Source organism: Cherax quadricarinatus, chromosome 51, assembly GCF_038502225.1.
Source record: "Cherax quadricarinatus isolate ZL_2023a chromosome 51, ASM3850222v1, whole genome shotgun sequence".
In the NCBI taxonomy this organism is placed as follows: Eukaryota; Metazoa; Arthropoda; class Malacostraca; order Decapoda; family Parastacidae; genus Cherax; species Cherax quadricarinatus.
This window is the reverse complement of record NC_091342.1, coordinates 9,787,674-9,801,158: the sequence shown is the minus strand read 5'-3', so window position 1 is coordinate 9,801,158 and position 13,485 is coordinate 9,787,674.

The following is a 13,485-nucleotide window of genomic DNA, read 5'->3' as shown; positions in this document are numbered from 1 at the left end:
CACACCGCTGTCACCAAATTGTCATGTGGGTTTGATAACATGGATGGGGTAAAAACACTCACGTAGGCTGGTTAGTACGTATAATTATAACGGAAAGTATGGGAAGCACCATCAGCTGCCCTGCCTCTCTCTGCTCTCTATCTCAGTGCCTAGAGGGTGAACGGTGTTCAAAAACATGCTATGGTCAGCAGCAATGTGAATAACAGTCAGTGATTCACACAGACGGTTGGTAGTGAGTCATCTACTGGTAACTGGTTACTGGTAACTGGTACTACTTAGAAAAGCTCAAGGAAATAAAGTGAATTTGCAGGAGGGGAGACAGAAGGATGGGAAGCAAAAGGTAAGTCGACATTTATAGAAATACTTTCGCTGAATCACAAGGTGCTGATGATAAAAACAGCAACATAGGCACTATTGATAAAATCGATGGTAGCCAACAAACACGAAATTAAAGCAGTCTTTTAAAACAAGTGGAGAGATATGAACTGGAGGGTACTCAAGGGACTAGATGTACCCTCTTACACTGACCATCATGATAAAAACAGTATAAGATACTGCCATGTGTAAGTGGATTGTATCAAAAGAGAAAAGTAGAGGGAACAGATGAAGAGGAGAATAATACAAAAAAAAAAAAAAAAACAATAGAAGGAGAAACAAAAGAGACAATAATAATAGTCAGACATCAGCCTTCTGTGTTATACCATGCAAAACCCTTAACAAATCCAGCCCACTAACCACTCACCATCCTTTCTCATCTACACCTACGATGCTAACCCCTTCTAGTACAAGAATCTCCTCTATAAGTATCTTTCGCACAAATCCCTCCCTCTCTCACATCTCTCCCTACTTCCTATCCTATTCCCTTGATTCGTAGGGAAAGATCATGATGTCAGTAATGCTTTGTACTGTATTATATTCAGTTAAAACCGTTACTGTAAGTCATTGCCTCCCTGGCTATGACGTCACGAGTCCCCTCTCCTTCTGATCCACCTTGCTCAAGGTCATCAGTCAGTCAGAGAGAGGAGTTGAAGGCGATAGCAGAGAACAAGAAAAGTTGGCCTGAGCTTGCTACCACCTGCAGCTCATAAGACTGTCATCCCCAAGAACCCCTTTGGGGCGGGGCAGATGGCAGACCAGAGGCCTAGCTTCTCCCTACGAGCCCCGTGAGGGCGGGGGCTGTGGCTAGGCCTGGGGACAGTTAGTCCCAAAGACGAGGGGGTACTTGTACCCCCTCCCATGGGAGACTTAGGTCTCGAGATACTCCCCAGATAGGGAGCCAAGGCCGGATCACCACTACTTAGAAAAAGACCCGGGTCGGGAGAATACTGGCGAATAAAAAAAAAAAAACAGACTACAAGGCCGGGCTCTGGGTTATCCTCAAGACTCTCACATTATTCGCCTCTTAGAATATCCTACGTGTGTGTGTATTCTTTCACCTACATCCCTTGACGAACCCCCTACGACAATGAAACCAGGACTCCAAGAGTAACAAAAAGAAAACTGAAAGTATAATATGCAAGCATAGACAGAATAATAAATATGAGTGATGAGTGGAATGAGAAAAAAGTAGAGGTGATCCCAGATATCTTGTCATTTACAGATATAAATTTAGAGATAAGAGATACAGTCAAAATGAGAAATCTGATTCTGAGTGTTACAAAAACGCGATTCTAAAAGCTTAGAGATCTCCAGTGAATACTAGAAAGGATTGCCCTTCTAGCATCCAGCCTGTTACTGGGTTTTCGTAACAAGTAGTCAGTATCCTTGTCCAATTATCCATTAGAATTCATTAAGATTCAATAGTGCTTCAGGATTACAACTGGTAGGCTACTAACTAGAGAAATTAAAATTTAATAAATTTATTAAGTCTAGAGGTATATTATCAAAGTAAATTAAATTAATCACAGTAATGAAAATAATATCAATCTCTCGAGTTCAATATTATTGTGCTGAAAGCACATATCACATTTATAATTCTTAAGTACCGTCTGGTACATTAACATTTAATAAGATATTACAAATATGTACAAGTAAGTGTGTGTATGCGTGTAAGTGCTCTAAGTAGTTCAATATGTCTCACGACTCGACTAGACTTAAACAAGTGACTGACAAATTCCTCTAATAAACTAACTTCTTGACCGACTGGCAACCAGAACAGTCTGCTTGAACAATGAAAAGAATGCTAAGCCCAATAGCCATATAACAAGCGACTGCGACACAATCAGGATCAAGGAGATAATATGACGATACTAAGTAGGGACCATCAGCAGATCCTCCACAAAAGTTACAAAACTCCCATATTACTGAATCTAAGTTCAGCATAGGAAAAACCCTGACTGTGACAATACACAGAAACCAGTACAAAATTAGGTCAGAAGCTATAGCTAAGGACCTGAGATGTTCAGAGTGTCTAAGCGACACACAACCTCAGTACAACGTCGAAAATCACTAAGTCTATACAATGTTCTGTGAACAGAGTTCTACAGAACTAACAAGAATAATGAGACAGACAATCTGTCCAACCACCAAGCGAGTCTAGAGCAGACTGAATACTTCACGAGAGGTGAGGACACCCCCCCCCCTCGATCACGTGATAGCCCCGTGGACAGCACAGCTCAGAAGCCGGCAGTATAACGAGCGACAAGCGATAATTACAGTAGTTTGACAATTAAGACTTGAACTGAGCACATATTATGTACATCCTAACAACATAAGTCAAATAACAATATAACAGTCAAATAATAATATAAAGTCATACATTTACGATTTAGCTATTATCGCAAATATAAGCAATATAAAATTATATGAAAAGATAATATACATTATATATATATACATAATAATCATTGTAACCCATTCAGGGGTTGCAACACTGAGGAAAAAAATAGTGGTAGTGGGGGACGAGGGTAGTAGTACTGTAAAGTAAAAGTCAGCGTAATTTTGAGATTAGAGGAACAAACAGAGGAAAGAGGGACCACAATTTCAACTGTCACTAAACAACAGAAGACTGATACAGGGCTATGACAACACAACAGAAGAGATGACAAAAATTATCGAATGAGCCAGATACATCAAAGAAAATGGGACCAGACACTGTCTTTCTGTGTTTTCCGAAATAAGAAGCAGAAACATTATGTGCCCCGTTAAGTAAAATCTAAATTTACAGGTAATTTGACAATGGGCACTTGCCAGAAATTTGGAAGATATAAAATATAGTCCCAGTGTTTAAGAAAGGGGACAGACAGGCTGTTTTAAACCACAGTCGGATATACCCAGAAAAGTGTGGTGATATTAATGACAACCGACACAGACTAAGTGATGGTAAATCTTCTCTCACCTCAGTGAATTTTGATTCTATGACAAGGCAACAGAAGGGTGGCAAGAGAGAGCACAATGAGTGTACTGCTTATTCGTGGGTAGTTAGAAGACATCTGAATGCCAATAAATACTTGACAAAATCTACACGTTGATAAATGAGACACTTTTGCACCATTTGGGTATCTTTATTCTGGAAACGTTTCGCCACACAGTGGCTTCTTCAGTCCAATGCAGAAAAAGGTGAAATATGAAGCATTTGAGGTACTCAGTCCCTCAGCCTTGACTCGGTGTGATCGGTCTATTAATCTTGTCAAGACTGAGGGACTGAACACATCGAGTCAAGGTTGAGGGACTGATTACCTCAAACTCCTCGTATTCCACCTTGTTCTGCACTGGACTGAAGAAGCCACTGTGTGGCAAAACGTTTCCAGAATAAATATACCCAAATGTTGCGAAAGTGTCTCGTTTACACATCTGACTGACAAACTCTCGAGTAACAGCCAAGAATAACAATAAATGTACTGCAATAGATAGAGGAATATTAAGGGAAGCAAAATATTTTCTCACTGCCTACGCAGTATAGGCTAGTAGTTCATGTATGGTATACATTGGTATACAATACCGACAAGATGGAAATTAGACACATTTGCAACATCTGGGTATCTTTATTGTAGACGTTTCGCCATCCAGTGGCTTTATCAACACAAATTCAAGGATATAATCGGAAGACAGTAGAACTATGTTCAAAAGATGAGGTAATCAGTCCCTCAGCTTTAGAGTTGAAGAGCACCGTAGTCGTGAACACTCTGAAGCTCAGGCGAAAAGAATGGCGCTTATATACCGGCAGATGTTGCAAATGTGTCTAATTTTCATGGGTCAGTAGGCCTCATGCAGTGTTCCTCCCTTCTTATGTTCGGAAGAGACATCGGAATTAATTCTACAAGGATTGGTGCTTCTACCTGTAATATTCTGGTCTGTGTTAATGACATCCTGGAAGAGATAGGTTCGGATGTATCCCTGTTCACGAATGATGTGAAACGAATGGAAATGAAAATAAAGAAGAAAGGGTGCATACGGACCCGGATAAACTACAAGACTGATTTAACAAGTGATTATTGGAATACAACCCCCATGTAGTACAAGGTTATGAACACTGGTACCAGTAGTGACATCCAAGAGTCTGCTTATTTTGCTGGGTGCACCATAGATATATGGATTATACAGCGCCTGGGAATGGAAATTAATCAGATCTGATCCTAGAAAGGGAAGTACAGTTGTAATCATTTGTTCTCTAGAGCAGGCAGAGTTCAACCTTGTTGCTTCAAGTACCAGGAGTCAGCCCCCTACTCATACTATGTTACTTGACAAGTCTCTTGAATACTGTAAACAGATAAAACTCTGTTCTCATGTACTTAAGGAACTGCTTAAAGATACTAACGTCCAATTAAATAGAACTGATAAGTTTATTTTTGTCTCAGAAACAAAATAATAGATGTGTAAACCCAAGGCCGAGGTCAGCCGATAAAATAAACTCAATAATACCACTTGGAAACCCTTATCTAGTTCTCTATCATAAGAACGCAAGAAAAATGGACACAGATGTAGTACGTATATGAATAATGCGATCCTCTATTAACTACGTTTCCCCCACACAGTGGACTTTATCAGGTCACAAACAGATCTGCCCGAATAGATGTATGATAATAGGAATAATTCAGCAAGGATCTCAGAGTGGGGTAACGACGAGAAACAGCAGTATGACAGTTTTCTAAACACTCGATACACGTTGCCCAAAGAATGTATATTTCCCTTAGAGAAATGAGATCGACTAGAAATTAACCGAAATGGATGAACAATAGGTTAAAACATCTTTTAGGGCAGAAGAAAGAAATTTATAGGCGTATCAAAAGAGGTCAGGGCCATCTCATTCAATTCAAATTCAAAGTTTATTCTCTATAAGGATTACAATGCTGAGTTTACAGAAATTTGGTTATTGTTTGGTTTACATGTAGTAAAATTGTGATTACAGAGTGTACCACTAGAACGCTTAGCATGGCTAGGCATTTCGGGCATACTTAGTTTTATTCTTAATTGTAAAATATTACAAATTATGAGGTAAGTTGGTATTATGGCTAAGTGACTAAATACTAGTTTATGAGTTTAGCAATGTGAATGCTTTTGTTTTGGCACAGTATATAGTTTCAGTATTGGAGTATCACAGGATTCATTATTTTAAGACTGAGATTAATATTTCTGTTTATGGTCAAATGAGTGAGCGAGTGTAAGTGTGTATCATGTGGGAGTTCGATACGTGGATTAGGGTAGAAATACTCACGTAGGCTGTTATTACTTATAATTGCTGTTATGTGGAGGGAGCCCTCAGCCGTTACCTATCTCCTTGGTTACACTCGTAATACTGACTAGCCGGCTGGCCAGTACCCCGTAGTGGGTCTTTTGAAATAGTGTCAGCTCAGCACAGACCGTGACTCAAGACGGTTGGTCGTTGAGTCAACGGACAGGTTACTGGTAACTGGTTACTGGTAACTGGTTACTACTACTGAGAGCTCGGCGACGCTAACGTATGTCGTCCCGACATACAACTAATACAAACTAGAGATGGCAGGTATACGGCTTGGGCTGATTCTATACAATGTCAAAGTACACAACATTAAACATTATAGATACATAAGTAGAACATTAGAATGAAAGCGTACGTAACTGAAACTGTAATGCAATACAAGGTATACTATAGTACAACTTAAAACTCAACAAATGAACAACGAACTCAACGTTGAGATTACAAGTGATAAAAACAAAAATTTTGATCGATCGATCTGTATTCGTGTGATCTACGGATTCTGAGGAAGGAATATATACAAAGAAAGAGTGTTTAACAGAAAGGCAGATTCGGTGCACGCAAATCTAGACTGTTAACTCTCAGAATGCGGAGGAAACACGAACACACAAAAAAAAATTCTTGAATACTGATAAGTTGATACTGTAATTATTCATCTATACAGGTTATTTACATTTAACCCCAACTCTGCTAAGGTAAGATTGGCATATGCAGAATGGGTGTCATCTCTGGGAGGATCAAACTCTGTAGCATTGGCTAGCTCATGCTGTATTTGAGGCAAATCTGAATTGGAAGTTACAAATGATACTTGAGGATTTCTCAATACCTGTCGTGTACGTAGGGAATAACGACATTCAGGTTGATCGTCTGACTGAGTATCAGAGGAAGAGAGTACAGGATCAGGAGGATTGTCAGAGTCTGTCACATTAGTCTGGGTTGGAACATCATTATCATCACATACTAACTTCATATGATCCAAATGCGATTCTTTATACTGACCAGTACTAATCTCTCTAACCTTATACTTATTACCAGTGATATGTTCAACTACTCGATAAGGACCAACAAACTTTTGATCAAGCTTTGGCATTGCAGACGTTTTGTTAAAATTAATCAGCATAACTCTCGAACCTACTTTGATTTTGGATGGCTTTGATCGAGTGTTTGCGACTCTTGTGAATTCAGCTGTTGATTTATGAAGTGTTTCACGGATTCTTCTAAAAACACTTTGAGCTAAGCTGGTACGAGTTGCTACGAAATCATCAGGGTTGTAATTTGGTTTCGGATTAGAATATAACAACTCATAAGGTAAACGTTTATCTACACCATACAATGCATAATGTGGAGTGTCACCTATAGAAACATTGTAAGCAGAATTTATAGCACACTGCACATCAGGTATAACTTCATCCCAAGTTTCACTATTGGGATTGATAGTGGCTCTCAATACATCAAGTACTTTCTTATTGGTTCGTTCCGCTAACCCATTGCTGGCAGGATGATGAGGAACAATGGTGGATTTAGAGATCTTGTACAAGGTACACAAATTTTCAAGAATTTCATTACAGAATTCACCTCCATTATCTGTTACTAGGGACTTAGGAGTGGTATGCCTGCAGATAATGCGTTCTTTAAATGCTTTAGCTACTGTCTCGGCAGTCTTATCTGCAATAGGAACTAACTCACAATATCTGGTGAAATGGTCTACCATAACACACAGATGTTTGTTGCCTTGGAGGGAACATTGGAAATTAGTTAACAAATCTAGCGCAACTCTTTCCCAAGGTTCGCTAGTAGTTGGATACACTTGGATTGGATTAGGACCATTAGCATTGCCTTTATGTTGCATGCAGACACTACATTTCCTAACATACTCAGAAATATCAGTTGCCATACGAGGCCAAAAGTATTTCAATCTGGCTTGTTTTACTGAACGATCCATACCAGGGTGTGCAACACCTGGTACATCGTGAACTAGCTGTAAGGCTACATTCACTAGTGACTGTGGAATTACTAACTGGTATACTCTTCTGCTAGGAGTACCCAGCTCGGCTGTTCGATACAGTAATTCTTGGTTCATGACAAAGTCACTGATGGGTGCTGGTGGCTTCACATTCAGAATAAGATCTTCCTGGAGCAGGAATCGAATCACACCAGACCACATGGGATCTGTTCGTTGAGCATTCTTTACATCTTCAGCACTAAATGGAGGGTCTGCAGTTACTATACTAACATGTCGCGATAAGGCATCTGCGACTACATTTGACTTGCCAGGTAAATGCTCAAAGGTGGGATTGAACTCTTGGATAGTCAAGGTCCATCTAGCTAACCTTCCAGTAGGTTGTTTGTTCTGGAATAAGGGTATCAGTGGAGCATGATCTGTCAAGACATGAACAGAGTACTGATAAATAATGTCTCGGAAGTGCTTTAAAGACCATACTATTGCTAAAGCTTCTTGCTCAGTTACTGTATAATTACGTTCAGCCTTTGTAAGGACGCGACTAGCAAATGCAACTGCGTTGTACTTGCCATCGGTCTTCTGAGCTAGTACGGCACCTATGCCAATTGAACTAGCATCAGTTGTCAGATAGAAAGGCTTAGAAAAATCTGGAAATTTCAAAATTGGAGCAGATGTTAGCTTTTCTTTTAGAGTTTGGAATGCTCTTTCTTGACGGAAGGTCCAAACAAAAGGAGCATCTTTCTTAAGCAACTCAGTTAGAGGAGCAGCTTTGGAAGAAAAATTGGCAATGAAAGATCTATAAAAACCTGCTAAGCCCACAAAGGATCTTACGGCATCAGCAGTTTTGGGAGTTGGAAAATTTAGTACTGCAGTTACTTTACTTTGGTCAGTCGTAACCCCTCTAGGAGTGACTACGTGACCAAGAAACTTAATTTCTGATCTGAAAAATTGACATTTTGACAGTTTGATCTTTAAATTGGCTTCTTCAAGCTTACCAAGTACTACATCAAGTCTTTTCAAGTGTGTATCCACGTCTTTAGACATGACGATTACGTCATCTAAGTACACCATAAGTGCATTACCTATGAGACCTCTAAAGATATTAGTCATGAGCCTTGAGAACGTGATAGGGGAAGATCGTAATCCAAATGCCATACGGAGGAAGTGATAATGACCTGTAGGAGTGGAGAATGCAGTTAGCTCTTGGCTGTCCTCGTGAAGAGGGACTTGCCAAAACCCTTGTAACAAATCTAGGGTTGAAAAGACTTTGTTATCTCCAATATTACGTAAAAGATCACCCAGTACAGGGAGTGGAAAGCGATCTGGAATGGTTTTTGCGTTTAACTTCCTAAAGTTAATTACTGGACGCCAAGTACCATCCTTCTTAGGTACTAGTATCAAGGGTGCATTCCAAGGTGAATTGCTAGGTGCAATAACTCCATCATCAAGCATTTGATTGATCAATTCTTCTGCGACAGCAACTTGTGAATGAGGCATTCTGTACGCAGGTATGTAGATAGGTCTAGTTCCAGGTTCAAGTGGAATACGATGGGACAATAAGTTCGTTATACCCATGTTCTCACCTGGTAAAGCAATGGCTTTACGACGTTTGTTCAACAGAGTCAACAAACGCTTGACTTCATCTGGGAAGTCAGTGGGAGCTAAGTCTTTCTCCTCAACTGGTGGAACAGATTGATCCAGTGAGGTGGATGAGGTCTCCCCGGCAGAAATAGCACCGACCCACTGGTCAGGTGACAACTCATCCTCTACCTGAACAGGGTAAGGATAGTGAACAAGGTCAACAAGATTGGTATTTGCTCTAAGGCGAACACTGTGACCAGAAGTGTTGGCCAGGTAGAAATGGATCTTACTATCTCGTACAACATGTAAGGATGGTTCAACAAATAGACCTTTTACTTTGCAGGAATCACTGTCAACTAGGACGTTATCACCATCTGGAACACTAGGAACAACTACAGACACTCTAGTGAGAGCACTAGCCGCAACAGAAACGTCTTTCTGCAGACGGCATGTGACATCAACAAGAGATGGCATTACTAGTTGCAAGTAATTGTTTTCCGACAAGGCGTCCCCTGTGGAGAAACTACTACTCGAACTAGCAGGCATTGCAGGGATAGGTTGAGCACTCAAGGCAATCTGAGCGTCCTCGGACACTTGAGGCATCGGACTATCCTGCAATTCTGAAGGTATAGGTGGAACACTGATGGGAGTGACAGAATTACCAGTGCCTGACCGCTTGGGTACGCTACTGGAGAATGCATTAGCTTGTGAGGACTTAATCCGTACATCATACTCTGCAGCAGTATAACAGATTTCGGATCCAAGCTGGTAACCCCAGAATGGAACGATCAAGTCGTCAATTTGTGCATGCCATCGATAAGGGTCGAGCACAATGCGTAAGTCTCGCATGGAAGCAAATCCCAGTAGAAGGTCACCAGGGAAAGTAATCTGGTCGACTACAAAGAAGGAAACAGTGAAGTCTCTACCTTGGATAGAAAAGGTTAGGGAAGTCCGACCTCGGACACGCAGGTGAGAACCAGATACTCCACTAAGGGAGGACACAGGAGTCGGTTCTACGAGAAGGACATGTCGTAACTTCTTATCCTTAAACAAACTAGACCTAATAATATTGATTTGCGCACCAGAGTCCATGAACAATTGAACGGGCGCATTATAAACAGATGCTTGCACTATAGGGCCTATTGTTGCATTGGAAGTTATGTGCAAACAAAAAGGTGGATTATCATCAGAAAAGACTTGTTCTACCCCATCCCCAAAATCATCTGTGTCAGAGACATGTGAAGCAACATCATCAGCAGGGTTGGCATGCTCGAGACTGCTTAAGGCTTCAAAGGAGTTGTGAACGGGGATGGTGTACTCATTATCACCTACTGTCACCATGGGGCGGTTTGACTGGGGCGCTCGAATTCCCCCGACTGGGAAGAACGAGCCTGGTTCTGGTTAGTTTGAGAATTGAATGAATGAGCCTGGTTCTGGTAATTTTGAGAACCACGAGATCTGTTTCCTCTACGGGTTCTGCGGTTGGAACGACCACTGAAAGACCTAGAGTACTGAAGGTTATAGAGAGCATTACACTCAGATGTGTCATGTCCATGTATTCTATGATAAGTACAGTAGGGAAGATCTGAGTACTCATCATCAGTACGACGTCTCTTAGGGTAACTATCAGGACAATTAATTGCAATATGTCCACGGAAACCACAGTTGTAACAATTCCGCCGACTATGGTTACTGAATGTACTATGAATACTACGAGGTGTATAACGACTCTGTACACTGGTTCTTGGTGATCTCTGAGATGGTTGACGACTACGATTTGTCTCTGTGGCGCAAACAAGAGGTGGTGCAGACTGAGGCATATTTGTGACATTACTTTTAATACAAGGGAAAGTACCCTGGGGGCACAAGGAACGTACATGATTTAAGGCTGTAAGTGGTTCCATCGTTACAGTTGGAGGATCAGCCTCATAAGCACACACAGAAGCAGGTGGCATTAGTTCTTTAATTGCTCCAAAAGCTGCTATTTTAGCAATTGATTCTGTAAATGGTTTAGCCTCGTCAGGGAGAAAAGATGATGATTGGACAGCATTGATAAATGATGATAAAAGTTTGTCTAATCTAACAGCAAATGCACTCAACGATTCAGTACTCATGGGTGTAGCATTCACTAGTTCCCTAAGAACGACATATGGATCAGCTGTTTTTACTGGGACAAGGAAAGAACGAATCAGTTCCTCATATTGTGACCACTTAGTAAGATTCCTGAAGTCTCGCATATCAAGGAGATCAACAACGTGAACAGCAGCAGGAGATCGATAAAGAGCTTCTTTAGCAATTCTGATAAGGCTTTCCTCTGAAGGAGGACCTTCACCTAGGGCACTAGCACGAGAACGAATGGCTGCAAACCATGCTTCAAGACTATGTACATGGCCATTGAATAAAGGTAACGCATCAAGGGAATCACGAGTATAACTATAATATCTCGGTGTCTGAGTCGGTCTGTCAGTCGGTAAGGAACTGTGAGGACTGATGACAGGACCAGCAGTAGTAGCCTGAGAGGTCTGAATGTCGACATTCACTAAAGTATCACTTGACGGTATGTGAGACATAATGGCAAAGTAACACGAGAAAAAATAAGGCAAAAATAATGAACAATAAAATGATATAAAATTCTAGAATTGAAATGAAAAGATATACAACTAATTCTGCAGAATAATGTCTAAATACACTGCAAGAGGAAGGAAAACTCAATTTAAAGGACTATTGACCAAGAGAAAAAAAAATTTACATTGAAATATACAAGTAAAAATATTACTGGAGACTGAATTAAATGCAAAATGAGCTGTCTTTACTCTTGCTAATAAAGAAATTAATTAATTAAAATTTTAAATCAATGTGAAAGTGTAAAATAAAAATTATTAAATTGTTAACTGGGAAATTTAAGTATTTTCTAAGAATGCATAGACAAAATTAAATTATAAATCATAAAAATAGCAATAAAAGAAAATAATTCACTGCAGAACAGTTCAACAAAATAATTCACTTCAGAACAAGTGCAACAAAATAAGGTGTAGAAACAATCACTGCAGTAATAAAGTGTCACTGGGAAAACTCAGGTAAAATAATGAATTAAAATATGAAGATCAAAAAAATAAACTGATTGAACACTTTAACTCTTAATTGTAAATTAGACAAAACAATTTACTCAAACAGAGTAAGAAAAACACTTTACGTTAAAAGTAATTGAAATTGCATCAAGAGTGAATTTGTTCAAGAATTATAAAAAAAAATAAAACACAGGAACAAAACAGGGAATATAACACTTACAGTGACGGAGCACACTTCACTATAATATATTCTTACAACAAAATCCTGCTGTGACTGATACAACAAAATCTTGCTGTGACTGATACGACAAAAATTTGCTGGCAAAAATAATGGTACACAGTCTGCGAAAAAATTAGAGGAATGAGACACTGTTGGCATACGAAAAAAAAAAGACACACATAGCAATAAATGGAAAATTTGGTATACTGGGGTAAATATCACTGCATGAAATACAATGACAATACAATAAAAAAAAATGAATCACTTCACACAGAGTGACTGACTGGTACACTACACAATAATACTTACTAGAGACAGGAGTAAATAAAAATATAAGATAAGTGAAAACACTGAAAAATATTCTAAAAATACTGAGTCAAAGAAAGTACGGCGTTTACACTGAAAACACAAGGTTTAGAGTACACAAACAATTTACTATAAATGTCTCACACACGCAAATGTCTTTAAATGCAAGAAAAATGTCTCAAAAAAAATTATCACTGAAGTCGGGAGTAGTAGACGGGCGGTGAGTACTGGTGATGGGGCGAAGATATTGTCCTGTGGGCGGGCGGTGTTTCCTCTTCCACTCACACTGATGTCGTGAAGAATTGTGCGTTCTAGACGAACTCACATAACTGGCTTTATCGGTGGCACCAGCTACAATCTCTTGACCAATTATGTGAGCCAAAACAGTACTAGGACCCGGTACAAGGGTGCAAACAACCACAGGTAGATGAGTGGATGGCTGGTGGTGGTGGGAGAGAGTGGTGGGTGTGACTCTCGCTGGGGTACTGCCGCGCACCCCGGGTGGTGGGAGAGAGTGGTGGGGGGGACGCTGGGGGTCTGCCGCGCACCCCACTCACCCACGAAGGTGGCTTGAAAACCCACTCTATGCCACAGGAATGGTAAAAACCACTCTTAGCATCCAACAGGGAGCACAAAGCGATATAAACAATACTTCAGAGGAACTTGGCTTACTTCT